At 41.6% G+C, this 19,953-nt stretch overlaps 1 protein-coding gene across 39 annotated transcripts in view; it reads right to left on the bottom strand.

Annotated features, from left to right (window-relative positions):
* The window catches only part of THRB (thyroid hormone receptor beta), a 360,916-nt gene that overhangs the window by 78,381 nt on the left and 262,582 nt on the right, over nucleotides 1–19,953 (bottom strand). For 6 of the 39 annotated variants that reach the window (XM_070577464.1, XM_070577462.1, XM_070577461.1 and 3 more), the window contains one exon: nucleotides 16,392–16,752. The exons of the other annotated variants lie outside the window; for them this stretch is intronic. The gene's annotated coding sequence lies outside the window, so the exon portion shown is untranslated. The remainder of the gene's footprint in view (nucleotides 1–16,391; nucleotides 16,753–19,953) is intronic. 39 annotated transcript variants of the gene reach the window in all.

Here is a 19,953-nt window from a genome sequence, read left to right as displayed (position 1 = left end):
TGGTAACTTTGCAAAGAGAAAACTATTTTCTAAGCACAGAATCTATGCCTATTTTCTTATTCAAAGCCACCAGTAAGTCACAAAGAGGACTCATTGCTACTAAAACCAATTCAATGCAGATTTTCTACTACCAATAGTATTATCCTCCCCAAACAGTTGGTGAACGTGAAAATTGTTTTGTTTTTTAGAGGCAGGATAGGATAGTGGATAAGAACATGGGCTCTGCTAGTCAAGGTTCAAATTCTGGCTTTGCCATTGATTAGCTGTGTGACTTTGGGAAAATTATTCCAGCTCTTTGGATCTCTCCCTGGGATATCTATACAATTTGTCTCCATTTCTTCTGCAAGGCAAGAACTTACCACATCCTCCTTGTATTATGTCAGTGGTATCCACACTTTTTTTTCCTCTTTACTGGACTCTAATCAACTTATCTATCTCTCAATTCCCACAGCTCTAAGCATAGTGCCTTAACATGATGGGACCTCAATAAAGATTATTTGAAATAATTGAACATAACGTAGACAGGTCAAAATACCCCTGAAGCTGAACAGCGCACATATAGATTTTTATCTATCTAGGAATTTCTGTTCACTGAGCAAGAAGGTGCTCTATGCAAGACAGTCAGCCAGAACTGGTTAGCATCAACGCTCTGCAAGAAAGGCGGCTCAGCCATAAACAGATGCTGCAGTGCAGCCTTAGATGTGTTCTGTGCATAGAGAAGAAAGGGCAGCCAAAGGACTCCATTCTTTCCAGTCTTCAGACTGGGTACACCGACTGTTTTTACCTTGGCATTTGTGTCCCACGAAACACTGCCTAAACCACAGGTGTAGCTCATTGTTTGCTGTCCAGACAAATGTCTGCTGAAGAGCTCCACAAGAGACACCAAAGTGTGGCTGCTGCTGTCTCAGCGCCAGCTTTTCAGGACCTCTGAAACACTCACATACGCCCATTAGTATTGCAACACCTGGGGTGGGGTGGGCCGGTCACCAGAGGGCAGGCTGCTGGCTTGTTTCCCGTGCCTTTGGATCTGTCTAGGGTGGCTTTGCCTGGCCTGGGAATCTTCCAGAGTGGCCTGAAGCTGCCGTGCCTGGGTTGCCATTTATTTCCATTCATGAGGTCTCCGCTAGTGGTGCTTACCCAGTGGAAGCCATGAGACTTGTAAATTTGGAATATTTGGGCAAGGGAGGGAGATTTCTCTGAAATAGAGAAAAGTCAAATTGTTGACTATTTTTAAAGGAAATTCACTATTACTACTTTCAAGAATTGTAAGGGAAGAGTTACATGACTTTCCTGAGTTTCATTAGTAAACCTGGGGTGAAAATACCCCACAGTGTTGGTGTGAAGATTACATGAGCCAACATACGTATAAGGTCTAGCATTAAGCAGAAATATAATAAGTGCTCGAAGTGTTTTCTTCCTATTTTACTACTAATAATTATGGAGATCGAATCCACAATTCTCAACGGGTGGGAAGGAACCTGTAGGATCTATTCTCATGCTCCCTACTTCTCTCAACTTACACAAACACCATGAACTCTCCCAGCTCAGCTGGGTCCTAGACAAACAGCCTTCCTCTCTGTGGTAAGTTCCTCTTCCTTTGAAACAAATTTAATATTTGTTCTAATAACATGCAATCATGCATTGTATCCGAGATATGTTTGCATACCCAATAGGAATACTTGGAGAGTCCTTGAGATTGTGACCAGATACTACTTTGATATTCTCCACAATTTAAACCTGCAAAATGCAATGGAATGTTCTGGCCATTGGCAGACACATGGGGGTATGGGTCACAGCTGGGGCAGGGCCTTCCAGGCCACATGCTTCTAAAGAATTGTGGCTAGGGAGGATGAGAAAGGAAGGAAACTGTAAATATTAATGTGTCCAAGGTACTCTACATGCATAATAATAGTAACAATAATAATGACAGCCAAGATTTACTGAGCACTTACTATATGCTGGGCTACCAGACTGGGTACCATAATAAAAATTACTATTAATTGAGCTGCTATGGGACAGGTAGCATCATAAGCACTTTTCATACATCTCCTCATCTAAATTGCATAACAAAACCAAGAAATAGGTATCGTTTCCATCATTTTAACCAATGAGGAAATAACAGTGGAGGGAAGTTAACTGATTCCTGTGTTTCTATTTAGAATGTGTTATGATGTACTGTAAATATTAATTCACCCATTAATATTTGTGAGCTCCTTAATAGCTGGGACCATGGCTTGTTTAGCTTTGTGCCTCAGCAGGTAGCATGGGGCCTGGTCCCTGGATGAACACCCATTGTCCTGAGTAGAACTGGATTAAACTTGACAGCTCTCTGCATCTCCCTCCCTCCTCTCTACAGTGGGAAACAGGCATCCGGCAGTGAGTCCTTCTCCCTTTGTGCTTGTTCTGTCTCCCACTGCTTAGCTCAGCGCTCTTTCTCATTGTCTTCTCTTGGTCCCCACACTACTTCCCCCAACTTCTCTTCCTTCACCACCTCCCTCTTCTAAGTACTATGTGTCTGTGGCTAGTTCAAGATCTGGAGCAGACGTCTTTAAAGACTGGATGCTGGGGTTTGAGAAGAAAATAATGGCCTTTTATTCATATTTTATTTGAAAATTTAAGAAGAAATTAAGCTTTATTAGCATTGTATTTATGCACGTATAGAATGAAGGAATGAATGAACAGAACACTGAGGTAGGGGGTAATGTGCTCAAACATTCCAATCAGGGTGTGATTATCCGGAGAAAGACTCTTGCTTCACTTCTGAGTCTTGATAAATGAGAATTTGCTGAGGCCCTTGCTCTGCCTTTGTTTAGTTGCATGAAATGCATCTTCAGAAATATCTTCTCATAGGCAAAGTCTTACAAAATTAGCTCTTTCTTAGGGTAGGCTGCCTTCCACTGCTATATGGCTTTGGTTTTCTTTTGCTGAGCACCTGCCTATTAATTTTCCCTCTTGTTGAGTCTGGCCTTCTCTGCCCCTGTGTGCAGGTGATTTTAAGTTTGCTATCACAGAGGGTTTCTCTTGTTTCCTTGGCAGGGATTCTCAGTCCATTAAGTGAGTGAGATCTGGGAGCTGCTAAGAGAAAAACAAATCTTTTCCTTATCTGGCTGCTCGCACTTCTCCAGTTTTCCTGTCTATTTCATTAGGCAGTCCCTCTCCAAATGAAAACCAATCAGCCCAGCTATAGAAACCTCAAATAATTATTCTGAAACTAGAAACGACAATGATAATCTCTTGATAATAAGTTAAAACCATTAAAATTTTTAAAAAGTGTGTGTTCAGAATCTTTAAGTGGGATGCACATTAAGCTATTTTAAAGTTTAGCCTGAAACAAAGTTAAAAACAAAACAATCAAACAACATGTGTCCGGAGACCGTGGTGGAAACTCCACTTGGAGTTTCCCTTCATGAAAACATGGCAGCGACCAGCAACGTCTCACAATTACTTAACCGCAGAGGAAGAGGCTGATGGCTGGAGCACTGACCAGAGCCCCCAAGACCGGGAAAGTTCTTTCCAGAGGACACAATGGAATCCTCCCCTCGGAACCGTCATTTGGCTTTCCATAATTCTTACCGGATTTAATCAGAGAATCCTCAGGTCAGATGACTCAAACTTTGAGGTCATTACTGTAAAGGCCACAGATATTCCATTTAGGATATTAGAAAAGCTACAACTGTTCCAGAAACATGCATATTAAGCACATAAAAGGGAACAGATGTTTACCGCCAGGATTAGATTTCTCCTGTATGAAAGTTCAGATCATAATGTTTATTTTTGTTGCCAGTCTGAACACACATTTTTGAAAAAACAGAAGGTAGCCTGGGAGATCGGCCCCATTTTATGTTCCCAAACTTGAAATATCCCTTCCAAAAGAAGGAAATGCATGTGAATCTTTTCTAACTTTGGAAACTAGAACTGGGGCATAATTTGTGGATAAAGAACAAACTTTGAGATTTACGGTTTCTCTGATAAAAAGACACAAAGTGAATCTTGGGCAATCAGATCAATTTTATACATCACACTCTAAAAGGAGTCTCATTACTTGGCAACAAAGCACATATATTCTTTCAATAAATTACCCTTAAGGATGAACAAAATGGACAAAAATACATGCCAGTGTTAATAGAGAAACACAGAGGCCTACAGATTGCCTGGCCTCTGGGTTTTCGTAGAACTCACTATCATTTTCCATCTTTTTGTGTGGAAATAAGTAACTAGGATCAATATCAATATTGCAGATATTTCCTTCATTTAGGGAGCAAATGTTTCAATCTGGAGAAGTGTTGTTTTTCCTTTTGTTGAGGAATAGAGGCACTGCCACGTTATGCACATCTTCCTTGCTGTTGGTTATGACGGCAGGTAAGCTTTTTTAGATAGGTGAGGACTCCCTGACAGCAGGTGCTTTCGGGATGTTTTCAGACCCTCAGAGTACGATTAAATATATCAACAACATACTTCATTAAATGGGCCCAGGTGGCATGACACAGCTTCCTGCAGGGTATGTAGCAGGGTGGCTGGCCTAGCATTTGCACCTCACAGGTCCCATCTCAACGGCAGAATCAGAGGGCAGAATTAAATTGTTTTCTACCTGCCTGTCTTGTGGAAGATAATCTAGCGTTATAGATGGGTCGAATTGCTTGGTGTAATCTGTTCTATGATATTTTCACAGTTCAGGAAAATCAAGAGAAGTAGGTGGGGTTTCTACTGTTTTTTTTTTCATACCTTTTGCTCCCCCCTTAAACTTTTCAGTTACTTAAAATAGAGCTGGTGAGGCTGTGGCTGGAGAGGGGGGCTGGCAATGAGGCCCTGCAGACCTGCCCCTCTCCAACCTGCTTGCCCCCAACAAGGGCCAGATGTGCTCCCATGTCCCTTCCATCCTCAAATGGCTTGTGACTATCTAAGGCCTTGTTCCTCTCGGTGTCATCTGAGGACCCATGGCATCAGCATCACCTAGGAGCTTCTTAGAAATGTGGGATTCTGGCCCCAGAATTGATGAATCAGAATTTGCATTTTAACCAGATCCTCATGTGATTCACACGCACGCTGATGTTAGAGACACTGTTCTTGGGCATAGTCTCCCATACAAAGTAGATGGAATTCGTTAAATGTGTGGCTACCCAATTTAAACTTTGGTGGGATTTAATATTTACTACAAGAGATAAGATTTTGCTACTCAGGAATCAGAGAGGAAAGGAGTATTTGATGGATTGCTGGTTAGGGAAATGAAAGGGAAGTACATTTAATGTCTTTATTTCCTAAACAGTTAGTTAGCAAATTTGGGCCATGAAATGCAAAAATCCAAACACCAAGATTTCTGATTATAATTTCATCTTGTTAAGGTTTTCCTGTTTAGAGACACCCAACAATATAATAAAAGTAATAGCTAACACTTAATGAATGCTTACTATATGGCAGGCCTGATTTCTGAGCACTTTACATTTAAACTTCACAATAACTCTAGGAGGTAAAAATATTATCCTCATTTTTTAGATAAGAAACTGGGGCACAGAGAGGTTAACAACTTGCCCAAGGTCACACAGTGAGTAAATGACAGAGTCAGGATCCAAATCCAAGGAGGTCTAGCCAACCATGCCACACTTCTACCTGTTTAAGAGAAGTCAGCACCAAATGACTCAGATGATCATCGAAGGCAAAAGAACTAAATTCTGTGGACTAAAATATGTAGGTAGAGGTTTGAACTAAAGAAACCAAAGCTCAGAGAGGTCATGTTCGTGCTCAAAGTCACCCAGATGGGGGAAGAGCTGGGATGGGTCTTCTGATTCTTCATCCCATGATCTTTTAATGGAAAACTTATGTTTTTGGTATACAACAAGGATTTATTGCTCAATCTCAATGCTGTTTCAAATTCTGACATTTTCACTCTATACCTCAGACACTAAGAGCTATTTTTCTAATTAAAACTTTTTTTTCCAGTAAATTTACCAAACAAGAGACAGCTGTGTGTGGAGTGATTCTGTTTCCCACACTGGCTGCTGCTGATGATTTTTCAAAAAGTTAGTGTTATGGTGGCATGGACTCTGTCTGCAAGTGGCCAGAAAACTTAGAAAGAAGGCAAAAATGAACAAACGAACAAAACAACCCAGGGAAGGAAGGATTGATTTGTTTCCTAGCTGCCCATCTGGAAGGTTAAAGAGCCACCAAATAATTTAGAACTGACAAAAGGATAATTTCAATTAGAGATTATGATATTGAGAACTCACCCTTATAGAAGGCCTACTGTGTGCCAGGCACAGTGCATACTGTGTTTTATTTACTCGTTACAACAACCTTGTGAAGGACATGCTCTTAGCCCCATTTCATAGATAAGGAAACCTCACCTGAGAGAGCTAAAGACATTGCCCAAAGTTACAGATAATAAATGGGAAGTTGTCCTCATAACCCCTATACTACATTCTACAGATGAGACAACTGTAGTCCAGAGAAGTAAAACATTAGCCCACGGTCACAAAGCTTGTTAGAGGGCAGTGCTGGGCCTGGAATCTTCCTTAAGATGGGCCAAGCTGGCCTGATGGCAAATGGGAAACCCTATGGCTTTACGATGGACCTTCCAGTATGAATATTGCTTTGAGAGAGGTTCATCTATTTCCCCAGGACACATGACTTCAGGAAGCAAAATCTTTCCTCAAAAAAAAAAAAAAAAGAATGGACTCAAAGGGCATATTTCTTTATAAATGTAGGAAGGACATTATGTCCAAATGAACAGGCTTGTCTGATTTGACCATGGAACAATGGTATCAGAGAACAATGATGGTTGGGAACCTAAAAGAATCATTGATGCCTGAGTTTTGAAAAAAAAAGTCACAGCTTAGGATACAAACATTTCCAGTTTTATGAAAAATCTGGCTTGAGATGTTTTCTGACCAAATAGTAACCAAAAGAAGAACAAATAGTGTGTTGTTAGCAATTATCCTGTTTGTCTGGTACATGTCTACAGATGACAGCTTCTGCAGAGGGAAGTGAGCTACCAAAATGGCAGTGCCACAGTGCTCGCCACCCTAAATACAGCATGTCCTCTTGTGTATTCTCATTGTTGTATTTGGTGAGGACAATGTGGCAAGTTTAGTGGAAGTTGTCGCAACATGATCCAAACTTGCAACCCCAAACAGAATGGGTGGTTTACTTCCTGGGGCTGCTTCATCTACAGCTGCCCCAATTCTAGGGGTACATTTGCCTGGAAAGAAGAAGAAGAGGGAAGGGGGAAGGAAGCTGCCAAAGCGAGGAGCATGCTCTGGAAGAAAAATTCCATTCCTGCCTGTTGCCTCCGGACGAGGGTTATTCAGTGGATCCTTATATTGACTCAAAAAGACACACAGAGACCAAAGTTACCATGAGCGCCTATACGGCTGCCCCAGGCTGGTTGTCCTTACTTAGGTTTTTTGCCTCCCTGGGGACAATTGGCAATGTCTGGAGACATTTTTGGCCATCACAACTTTGAGGTATGTGTGCACTAGTGGCATCTAGTGGGCAAAGGCCAGGGATGCTGTTAAATATCTTACAGTGCTCAGGACGGCCCCCTACAACAAAGAATTATCCATCTCCAAATGTCAATAGTGCTGAGGTTGAGAAACCTGACTTAGGCAAAACTGTGAGGTGGGTGAGTGAGTTTCTCAAGGTCTTTGAATCAAAGTGGTCTCTCTCTGACCCTGGCACTGGAGTTTCTCGTCTATACTGCTATCACCTTTCCCCCACCAATCGGTGTGATTGGTTCCAGGATGAAAAGTCTGATTGAATTAATTCACACTAAAGTATGAACGACTGATAGATTCAGCACTAGGAGGAATACTTGTATTTTAAGTGACTCACTAATTTAATGTAAACTCAGCTCCAACCTGTGAAATTTTAGCAAGGGGATCATAATAACATGGACACTTAGTAGATGGGAAAGATGGTGAAATTTGCAAAGCATTGCTCACCTTCCTAAGTTGTAACATGCATAAACAAATGTGATGTGGTTCCATCAGAAGATAATCATAAAAATTTATTATAAGCAATTATTTGCACTTGGTATTGATCACAATTGCTTTCTAGCAAGGGAAGAAATGCTATAAAAAACTTCCTGTGCCTCAAACAAACCTTACTTACTTTCCCTTCCTTGCTAATATTGACTTGTAGGTTTTGAAATGACAGGGCGCATTTGTTAGGTATTTGAAATGCCCTTGTTACCATAAGTCACAGGCTGTCTTCTCCCCGGACTGCTGTGGATCTGTATTTGGAAGGCATGCTGCGTAGGCTTTTATTTAAAGCAAGTGAAGCAGGCACATCATGAACAAAATAATTAGCAGTAATGATGAACTTCAGAACCATTTCTTCTCATTTTAAGGCTTAGAAAGTAAAGGTCTCACTCTTCTTTATGCCAGTGTACGATGGTGCCAAACTGAAGTGATGCTACCTGGGCAAACCCACACTGGGGGAACTTCTTGAATCACTTCACCTCGTTCCCCAGATTCCTTATTCTTCTGACCATCAGCTATGGATGTGTACGGCAGCTTGATGTGCGTCAATATTCCATGTCCAGTTTCAGAGGGAAATTAATTAGCTCCATTGGTTCTCATCCAAAGGGCTCTGAGTAGTAAAATTCAGAGACCAGTTGGGCCTAAAGGGTCCTTAGGGCTCATACCAGTGCAAACACCTCATTTACAGAAAAGAAAATCAAGGTCCAAAAAGGTTGCCTGGTTTGATCAAGGCCATTTGGACAGTTATAAACAAAACCAAGTCTGAACCCCACCAGTGTGCCGACTCCTAATATAGAGTTCCATCGGCAGCCTCCCACGTGACACAGGGAGAGCTGAGACAGTCTGGGGTGAAACTGGGTAAATGCAGGTAGCCCTCATCCAGATGAAGCAAGCTCCTTGTTTCCAGAACTAGCAGCCCCTGTCTTCCGTATCTTTGATCTGATCTCAGAATTAAGGCAGCTGCTGATTATTTAGGATGAAATAATATTGGACTGAAGCGTCAGATGATTCCTTGTGCTAAGATGACCGCAAGACTTTCTAAACCAGTACACCCCTGGGGAGTGGCAAACAATGGTATTCTATAGTGGGGGTGGGCAGCTCTGGCAATGTGGGATCAAGTAAACAAAGGCAGCAGAGGACAGCGGTGAAAAGCTATAAGGGTGACAAGCAGACCAGAATCTTAGATGGCCAGAGCTCCTGAGAGAGAGAGCGAGAGCGAGAGAGAGCGAGATGGGGATGGAGAAGATTGATTAGGAAGTGTGTTTGGTGGAATTACCACTGGACTGGGCCAATCTGTGCCAGGCCCAGGATCCCCCATACTCTGGCCAATTTAATCCTTGTCCTCTTGGCCACTGCATGTGGAGAGCAAAGGCCTTTCTTCAAGTAATTTGTGGCACACGGAAAATTCTTGTGAAGGGTTGGAGCTTGACAGGGTCAGGAAACACAGCATATTCTTAGTCTTGGAAATTTGGGATCTTAAGCAGGCCTCCATTAATTAAACATGCTATGGACTGTGTAGTTGGAAAGGAAAGGAAATCTACCATGGCTACATCTGCCCCTGTCTGAAAACAGAGATCAGGCTAATCACAGGCCTGACCGGTATTTCCTGAGTTCTTCTAAGAGAAGGGACTGGGTAAGAACCACATGCAAAAGGATCTTTAGGAAATCCTTGTCTGGAAACCAGGGAACAATATAATTAGATGTATTGCGGAGGCAGGCCAGCAGCAAAAGGATTCTAGAAGTGTTAGTAATCTATTTTCAGGGGTATCCCCTTCCACAAACATCCTAAAGGGATATTTAAAATGAATGGACAATTCTTAAGGATCAGGCTTGGAAAGTGAGACTGGAAGACCCATTTCTGAGTCAAACCTATGACTCTTTACTTCTTGGACTAAGGACTGGGTTGTTCAGGAAAGCTGGACGCCATTTGGTTATGGGATATATCAACTCCATCCTCTAATGTGCTTGAAGGAAGATAACCCAACAGCTGCATTTGTCCCCTTAAGCTTTCCTGGCAGGGGTGGTGCATTTGGCCTGGAGATATTGAGGTGATGGTGGAGATGATGACGGTATCTATCATTTATTACTTGAGGCTTGCAACGTGCCAGCCCTGGTGCTAAGCACATTACATTATTTCTTTTGACCCCTACACTAATATCAAGATAAATAATGATCATATCCATCTCACAGAGGAAGAAACTGAGTATTAAGAAAGGAAAAGCAACTTGCCCAAAGTCACAGCTGAAGAGGTGGAGCCACACTGGACCCCAGGTGGATTTGACCACAGGCCTGTGCCCTTGGCCCCTCTATTGCATTGTAAGGGTCAGCAGTGCACATATACGGTTTGGGGTATTAAAAATGGTTGCTGCAGAGGTAACTGGAGATAGGATGGTATATGCTTTCCTGGTTTAGAGACATATTGTCCTCATTATTTGCCTGCCCTCTCATCCTATTCTGCATGTAGAAGAAAAAGATAAAAGTGAATAAGGAGAAATAAAACAGAGCTTCATGGAAAGGATGAAGCAAGAGAGTGAAAAAACCAGGCAGGCTTTCAAATGAAACAAATATTATGCTCCTCTGTCCTGTTTGGAAATCATAGGAAGCAACAAAACAAGAGCTGAGAGACAAGGAGTCAAGGAGGGCCACAGGTGAGGTGTTCCGCCCAGGTGGTGTCTCTGGAGAGAGCCTCAGCCAGAAGACCAAGGCCTCGGTGGTGGCTGGGATGCTGACACTGTAATTTTCCTTTTCTTGGGAGCCCTTGCACGCTCTTCCTGACCTGTCAGCAAGCAGGAGGGGCCGCTGCAGCCTTATTACCCTCTGGCCGTCAGGGACCCACTCACCACCTCTGAAGATCCTCCTTTTCTGATTTGTAAAGGATGCCTTGCGATGTAAAAGCCACCAGCCTCTAAGGGGCTCTCTGTTTTGATGTTTCTCTGTTTACTTTTGCTGGAACTGAACAAGTATTTGTTTGTAGTTCAAATAGTTATGTTTTAAGCACTTGCACATTAAACACGCTTCATAGAAGTCTTACCCTCTCTATTCAATTCCAAACAACAGAACAATTGAAACATTTTCTACTTGACCTTCCATCTCTCAGATGCATCATTATTCACTAATTTATTCTATCTGGAATTTCTGGAGATAGACCTGTCTTCATAACTTAGTGCATAAGGACAAAGATAAAAAAAAAAAGAAATCATATCAAATTTTCAGAGCGTGCAGTGGGGGGTGGTAAGGGGAAGCGAGAGCATTCATGTTTATGAGTGTCTGCTAGTAACAATGACTGTACACAGGTTATTTGGTCTAGACTCTGTGCCTTTTTATTTTTTGGCTCTCCGCTATTTCCTAGAGTGTACCACAGGACTTGTCACATAGGAGGCTGTCAATAATTGTTTATTGACTGATTTAATTAGATTCTCGCCACAACTCTATGATGCTTTCTTCCCCCATTTTACAATAAGGAAATTGAGACTGAGAGCTTAAGCAACTTGCTCAAATTCACAAGGTTAATAAGTGGCAAACTGGGGATTTGAACTGAAGGACACATGACTCTGAAGTCTATGTTCTTTTCACTACGCCATGCCAACTCCAGAAGCAACTAGAAAAGGCAGGCAAAATAGATCATTCTAGCCCTGTCTAGAGATGCTGATGCTACCTGAAGGAGGTTCAGAGGATTGTAACAGACATTTTTTAAACAAAAAGATGAGTTCAATATAAAGACCAAGTCCTTCCTGACGTCACTTACTTCCATAATATTATCATGCATTCATATAGCCTTTGTGACACAGACTCATCATTAAAATCTGTGCATTCCCTACTTCCTGGGCACACAGCTAGACTGCATTTCCCAGCCTCTGGCAGGAGACGTGGCCATGTGACTGAGTTTTAGCCAACAGAATGAATGAAAGCCTTGGGCACCATTTCCAGGCCTGACCCATAAAACAACTCCATATGTCCTTTCATTTTCTTTTCTCCCTTCTCCAGTTGAATGGAAAGAATTCTCAAGTCCTAGAGGTAAATGGGGATGTAAGAAGGAAAAGAGTCTGGGTCCCCAAATGACCACAAGGTATGTTACCCTCCAAGCAAGAACATGTGCCACTGGACTTAACATGAGTCAGATATAAAACTCTGTCCTATGAAGTCACTGAGATTTTGGGATTCACCTTGTTGCAGCAGAAAGCATTGTTTTACTAACAGTCTCCTTATGATTCCACATAGCTTCCTTATTTATTACATCATTAAATCCTTTACAAATGCAATCAGTGTCAATGGAAGCTTCAGGAGTGAGAAGCGTGAAGAATCATCTATGAGAACAACCAAAACACCTGTGTGGTGCATGGCTGCACGACCACAGGTACGTTACTCTAAGTCCATGGGTTAGTTTCTCCACCTGTAATTTCAGGGTGTTGGACCAGATGGTCTGTAAGATTCCTTCTAATTCTAAACCTCTGTAAGTCTTTTATTTATTTATTTTTTTCTTAAAGATTGGCACCTGGGCTAACAACTGTTGCAAATCTTTTTTTTTTTTTAAGGATTGGCACCTGGGCTAACAACTGATGCCAATCTTTTTTTTTTTTTCCTGCTTTATCTCCCCAATTCCGCCCCCCCCCCCGCCCCCCCTGTACACAGTTGTATATCTTAGTTGCAGGTCCTTCTAGTTGTGGGATGTGGGACGCTGCCTCAACGTGGCCTGACGAGCGGTGCCATGTCCGCGCCCAGTATCGGAACCCTGGGCCACCACAGCAGAGCGCAGGAACTTAACCGCTCAGCCAAGGAAACGGCCCCTGTAAGTCTTTTTAGATGTTAAAAAATACGTATTGGGGCCGGCCCGGTGGTGCAGCGGTCAAGTTCACATGTTCTACTTCTCAGCAGCCTGGAGTTCGCTGGTTCGGATCCTGGGTGCGGACATGGAACCGCTTGGCAAAAGCCATGCTGTGGTAGACGTCCCACGTATAAAGTAGAGGAAGAGGGGCATGGATGTTAGCTCAGGCCAGTCTTCTTCAGCAAAAAGAGGAGTATTGGCAGCAGTAAGCTCAGGGCTAATCTTCCTCAAAAAAAAAAAAAGTATTGATGGGTTCAGAAGCTGTGATCTCTTGACTGACTTCCTCAAAGCTCAAGATTATTTCTTAGTTATAGGCCTAGAGTCCAATATCTTAGAAACTTTAATGTTAAATTTAATTAGAATTTTCTGTTGAAAAAACTCAAAGAATTTACTAATGTTCTGATTTATGCCAGTGATTTCTTGATCTAATTTGGAGCATAGATTCAAATGATTGAAATTCTCATGCATATTTTCATTATGCATTACGGAGTATGATAGGCTATTTTATATTCATTTACATAAACTTAATCTTTGAAGAATGATTTTATAATAATACTGAAAGACTTTTTTGATTAAAGGTAGTGCCAGCAGCAATTGGTATTCTGATGGCTTCATTTATAGTTCTATTTAGCTAAATAGTATAGGAGCATAATTCCTACTTAGAGTTGAGAAAAATGGTAACACAGAACATTCAGAATTTTCTTATTCAAATAGCTCTTCACTTGAGGTTCATAAAAGTAGTATTGCGGGAAACTATGAGCAATTTAAAAGTTTGAAAAGGCCCAAGAGAAATTATATAGTAATATGAAGCAGTCTATGCCACGTTCATGAAAAATCTTATGCCTTCTGGTTTTGGAAAAATATTTAGAAAGTTTTCTATGTCTCTGTGTAGTGTGGGAACGTTGGTCGTTTCATCCTGCTCATCAAACAGATGAGACTATATATGTTTTTGACTACTAAAAATAGGCAGTGAATTCTATTACTTAATAAATGCAGTTTGGCAGGTAAAATGTTTGAAAACACAGGGTTCAAGGGAGGTGTGGCATTGGGGGGAGTAACAAGAAGGTCTTGGCAGAAAAATGGGAACCACAATTGACACTATACAAGTAGAATAAAATCTAATGATGGGAAACCAGTGCTTTCTTTTTTCTTCTTTTCTTTTTAACTTCTTTTTATATGTATCCCTCTGCCATTTTGCGATCACTTCCCACCTCATGTGATTACATCATGCTGCATCCTACATCGCGGGGAGTCCAGAGCATCCAGGAAGATACTGTGTAGTATGGTCTCTTTGCCTTGCCTGGCATAGGAACTTACGCCTATTAAAAAATGAGGTAATAATGATACCAGCAAGTGTTTTAAGATGCTCATTTTATCGGGGGTTACAGAAAGGAAGAGACCGTATTTAAAATTATCTACTTCCTTTCACATGAATTGTTTGCTTCAAATGTTATGCTTAGGTTACTACTTCATTAAAAAGTATATTTCCATAAAATAATAAAGAAAACAAAGGCATTTCTTGTCTCCCAGTTTTTAGAAAGAGAAAAGGTCTCAAGCTGTACAGAAAATTCTTTCAGGAACTACTAAATAGGATGGCTGAACTTGATTGTGACACTGAAGAGAAAACATGAATTATGGGAATGAGCTAAGCAAAGCTCTAAAATGTAAGCTTATCTGCAAAACAAACTTTAAAAAAAATTACAAATATTCATTTACATCTGTTTTTTTTCCATTGTAGTTCAGTAATTCTATGGGCCATTTCTCACAATTAAATTAACATTGGTGAATACCTACTACGTACTAGGTACTCCCTATTCTATGTTGTGCCCCAATTTGCCACACTTTGTGTTAAACGATTAATATAAATCTTATATCTTCACTACAATTCTTTGAGCAACGTTCAGCATTGGGATTTTTTTCTTCTTTTGTGAGGAAGATTGTTGCTGAGCTAACATTTGTGACAATCTTCCTCAATTTTATGTGGGATGCCACCATAGCGTGGCTTGACAAGTGGTGCTAGGTCTGTGCACAGGATCCGAACCTGCCAACCCTGGGCCAGTGAAGCAGAATGCATGAACTTAACCACTACGCCCCTCAGCATTGGGATTTTTAAAAGCTCCCCAAGTGAGTCAAATGTGTAGCCCAGACTGAGAACTACAACCCTGTGGGTACTGCTCACCAGAGAGCTATATTCATTCGAGGCCAAATTTGGAAGTCATTTAATTTATGAAAAATAAAACAAAAACAAAAACGCTAAAACCCTCTAAGGAAAATAATTTGTCCCATAACCAAAAGCACCACACAATTTGAAACTGCCCATTAAAGAAACATGGTGGATTGTAATTAGTCTTTGGGTGTAATTGATGTAATCTACACAGAATTTGAAATATATTACGATGTACACCTGAAAAAAAATAATAAAAAGAAAGAAACATGGGATGATATTCTAAGCTCAGTGTCTAAGAGAATTATTTACAAAGAATTTGCACAATAGAGAAACAAGTTTCCTCATGAACACTCCATTTCTTCAAGGAAAAATGCTGCCCTTGGAGTGCATTTCTGAAGGACTTTATGATCATTTGAACTGAAGAGGTTGCTACCCTGGTGGACCTTTTAGGTAAACGAAAATGCTGAAGTCCACCAGCTAAGTGCACGGTTGCAGGAACTGTGAGTCTGTCATTTGTGGGTGAAAGTAACAATGTACACCCACATAGTCAATGAGAGTAAAGCATCATTAATTACATTTCAGTGTGTCACCCTTAGCCAGGATAGGTCTAGATTAACAGCAATATTTTAGATGTCTTTTGTGGGTACTCAGATGAAATGTTAGAATGAATGTTAGAAAATGAACACTTCCCAAAACACATTCAATATAGAAAAAAACCCCCTCTAGATCAGTGGTTTTCAAACTTCTGCGTGTATCAGAATCACCTGGAGAGCTAAGGTGGCACCCAGGAGCCCAGGCACTTGTCATTAGGTAAGATGGTAGACTAGAGCTTGGTTGCCTTTCGTTTAGCCAAATCTTTCAGTGATTCTAATAACTCAACACCAAGTTTGAGAATGAATGCTCTTTTCTCAACACTAGATACACATTACAAAAACTTGAGGAGTTAAAAAAACAAAGACGTCAGAGGTTCCACCCTAGACCAACTCAACTGGAATCTCTCGGGGTGGGGCATAGGCACTGGTACTTTTAAAGAGCTCGGCCGGTGAGTGTAATGGGCAGCCTGGGCTGAGAACCACTGTGTCCAGATTGTGGTTCTCAGGCTGGGTTGTACTTGAGAATCACCTGGACAGTTTTCAAGGAATACTGAGTCTTGGATCCACACCTAGAGATTCCGATTTAACTGGTCTGGGGTGGTGTGAGATCAGGATTTAAGAAAGCTCCCAGGGTGATTCTAATGTGCAGGGAAATTTGAGCAGGACAAGGCTAGGTCCTCCACTAAAGAAGGGGTTCTGCTTTAATAAATTGAGAGAAGACTGCCTAATCCACGTTCCTTGGAGTTTCGGTATACACATTAGCATGGTAAAGACTAAGAACTTTAGTTAAGAACAAAAAAATGGACACGGTCACTATTTAAAGTCATTGAACTCACAGTTTCCTAAGTTTTGGGAACTGATGGTCCAAACACTCAACAGTCTGCTTGGAGACCTTGGGCAAGTCACTTCACCATGCTGGCCTTTGCTTGCTGACGTGTAAGATGTGAGGATTGGAGAGAATGAATCTTAGCTTAGCTCTAGTACCAAGACAGGAATGCATGGTGTGCACTCTACAGGCTTGGAGCGTTGGACTTCCACACTAGTTTCCCTTCTACAGCACAGCCAAATTCTAGAGTGAGAATGTCTTCATGGCCAAGACTTGAAAGAACAGCCAAGATGGAGAAAACACAATCCTGGGGCTTTTCAGTTGGGAGCAGGGGCAGGTGGTGGTGGCATAGAAAAATAACTCTTGGCTCACTGCAAACAAAATAACATCACATATTGATTAGGGACTAAATTTTTGTTGGGAAAAATTATTTTCAATTCTTTTAAAGAACTTTGCACCTACACATGTGCAACTGTTGTGGAATTCAGTCATATTAGGAGAATAGAGAGGAAGATATGTTCTGACATAACAGAACCCTGTTAGGTTACGGCTGTTATTTGTGACTCTTAGTAGAAGTCAAGTAGAGATGTGCTGGGCAACTCTCTGAGCAGACTCGAAGGAGGTAGAGATGAGTTTGTCAGAATGGTGATGGTGTGATGTGGTGATTGACGATAATAATGGTGATGATGATGGTGGTAGTGGTTTTGGTGGTGGTGGTGGTGACAATGGAGGTTGGGTGGGGTCAAAGACAATGGGGCTATGGGTAGGGGTCTAGGAGAAGCCAAACATTGTAAAGGGTGGCTTCTGGGAAAAATATAGGGGTTGGGTTTTTTTTTTTGAGGAAGATTAGCCCTGAGCTAACATCTGCCACCAATCCTCCTCTTTTTACTGAGGAAGACTGGCCCTGAGCCAACATCCGTGCCCATCTTCCTCTATTTTCTATGTGGGACGTCTGTCAGCATGGCTTGACAAGCGGTGTGTAGGTCCAGACCAGGGATCTGGACTGGCGAACCCCGGGCCACCGAAGCAGAACGTGTGAATTTAACCACTCTGCCACTAGGCCGGCCCCCAGGGGTTGTTGATAAAGAAATGTTTTGTTCTTTACTCTTGTGCTCCCACCTTTTGCTCTCTGTAAAGCCTTGTCCTTTTGACATTTCAACGTCCTGATCACTTGGCTGCAGCTTAATTTTGGATAGTGAAGTTGTTCTAGAAGCAACTGTCTTAGAGGCCCCAGGAGTTTTGAGGGAAGATTTTCACTAATCTGACTGGATTTGGGGAGATTTCATTAATTTGGTCTCTTTCAGAAAGTCCTATACTTTTCAGTAGGAAGTTTCTCTTCCAAGAGAAGTTCAAGAAGCTAAAGAGGTGAGGGATGTGAGAGGGACAGAGATGACTGGAGTACAGGAGGGCCAATTTTTCTCTAGGTACACTCTACAGCAATGTCTGGCATCCTTTACCCATTCGCGTACGGCACAAAGAGTCACTGTTCCTTCTGTTTTCCGAGGAAAAAAGAAGTATTTGCTTTTGTGTTAAGGGAAAGAATGGTGTGTTAGCTGCACAGAAATTCCCTTTTTTTTGTGGTTCTCTTGATTTCCCCCTTGTTATTGTAGAAACTGGAGAAAATCTTGAACTGAGATGCTGGTCTGCTCTCTTCCCCAGATTGGACATCATGGAGTGACTTTCACTGTCTTCTACCAATTTGTGTGTGATGGGCGGGGGAATGCAAATTATAAGCTTTTATGGTTTTCCTTTCCTATGCTTTCTAAGGTGAGTTTCTTGGAAAGGAAGATCTGTTTATTTTGTTGAGTGAGGTCTTAAAAGGGGATGCAAATGGGAGAGGTGGAGAGAAGGGGCCCATAATCTTCAAAGGAAATGGCAGGTGGAGTTAAGGGGTGGGGGTAGGGAGGAGAAGAAGGAGGAGAATCCTGACGGGAGTGGGGAGGGGCAGCAGTGTGTGCACTGGCAACACACCAGGATTTTTAGCTTTCAGTGAGAGAGGGAGAAAATAATATGAGATCTCAGCAGTTACGGTGAGGAGTGATCCGTGGGAGAGACGCCTGAGGAGGAATTAAGAGATTTTCTGTTCCTTGTGTGTAGCAGCCTCCCGTCTGCCCTCGAGGCATTTCAGGGAAGACTGAGGTCTCCTTTCCAGCCTATTTGCAGGGAGGTTTTTGTTTCTTTTAGAATGACACCATGCTGAGAAGGGAGCCAAAAGGGTCCCATGGCTTCGTGTGGTTAAACACCCAAGAAATAAAACCCAAGTTCCTTTTTGTAATTGGCTCTACCAACAGCAGAGTGAGCTATTTGGGTAGGCTGATATTGTCTTTCTCCAAAACTATCTGTGGCAACATTTGTCACGTGCATGGACAGCTCTATGAAATCCAAGGCCACATTTTATTTTTGGCCACAACTGGGGAAACAGGAATTCGGAAGAAAGTCAAATAAGCCTCCAGATGCCCTTTCAGAGTAATTACGCCAAGAGTGTATAAATCAATATAAACCCTCCCAGCGCCTGGAGCAACGTGGGAAAGGAAGCAGAGCGCCATGTCTGGCTTCTGCGGTGACGTCCTCTGCAGGGCTAAGCAGTACCAAGACCTGGGATTTGGCTGTCCTACCTTGGAAGAAGGGACAGAAGCACCTCCAGCACGCTCAGGTTTTCCCTTCCTGCCCTCAAAGGCTAGGGCGAGGGTACTTGGGTTGGATGGTTGGTGCATAAAAGGGTTGGAAAAAAGTGGAGAAAATCTTCAACTTTAACCAGGCATTCCTGGGTCTAATTAAAGAACTATGTGTTGAAATAGAGGTGCTAACTCATCGCAAAGAACCCACTGAGCTGTCTCTCAGAACTGACCAGAGGATATTTCTAAGATCAACAACAAAGACATAAATAATAAAATGACACCTCAATAGAGCTCACTATATATAAACTAAAAACTTTTGTTTCAAAAAATGCCATACCATTATGTTTACACTTACTTGTAAATGGGTCAAGAATTATAAAGGTGAAATAGAAAGAGAGAAAATAATTAAGCAAATGTGATAAAATGTTAACACATGAGGACTCTGGGTAGAGGCTAGCTGGGAATTCTTTGAACTAATCTTGCAGCTTTTCTGTTAGTTTGGAATTATTTCAAGAGAAGGAAAATTTAAAAAGGTCAAATATTTCCATACACAAAAAGAAGAGCTATATACCAAAATGGGAAAAATCTTTGTATCATGATAGACAGTGAATTAATTCCTTAATATATAAATTGTATGAAAAAGACAAATAGCACAACAGAAAAGTCAAATGAACAGGTAAGTTACAAAAGAAGACCTTTAAGGGGCCAATCAATGTGTGTGCCTGTGTAGTCAAATTCATTATCAGTGAGAAAAAAGTAAAGTTTTGAAAAGCTGTGATAAAATCTTGCCTAATAAATAGCTTCCTCAAAAATAAGCAAACTAACTACCAAAAAATCCCAAAGTTGGAGGGTGTATGATTAAATGGCTGCTGCACTGCTGGTGGGTGTGTCAGTTAGTTCACTAATCTAGTTACAATTTGGAAGAGAAAAGGTTTTTAAAGATGTTCACTCCCT

The sequence above is a fragment of the Equus przewalskii genome, chromosome 15 (genome assembly GCF_037783145.1).
Source record: "Equus przewalskii isolate Varuska chromosome 15, EquPr2, whole genome shotgun sequence".
Classification (NCBI taxonomy): Eukaryota; Metazoa; Chordata; class Mammalia; order Perissodactyla; family Equidae; genus Equus; species Equus przewalskii.
This window is presented reverse-complemented; position numbering and strand designations above follow the sequence as displayed.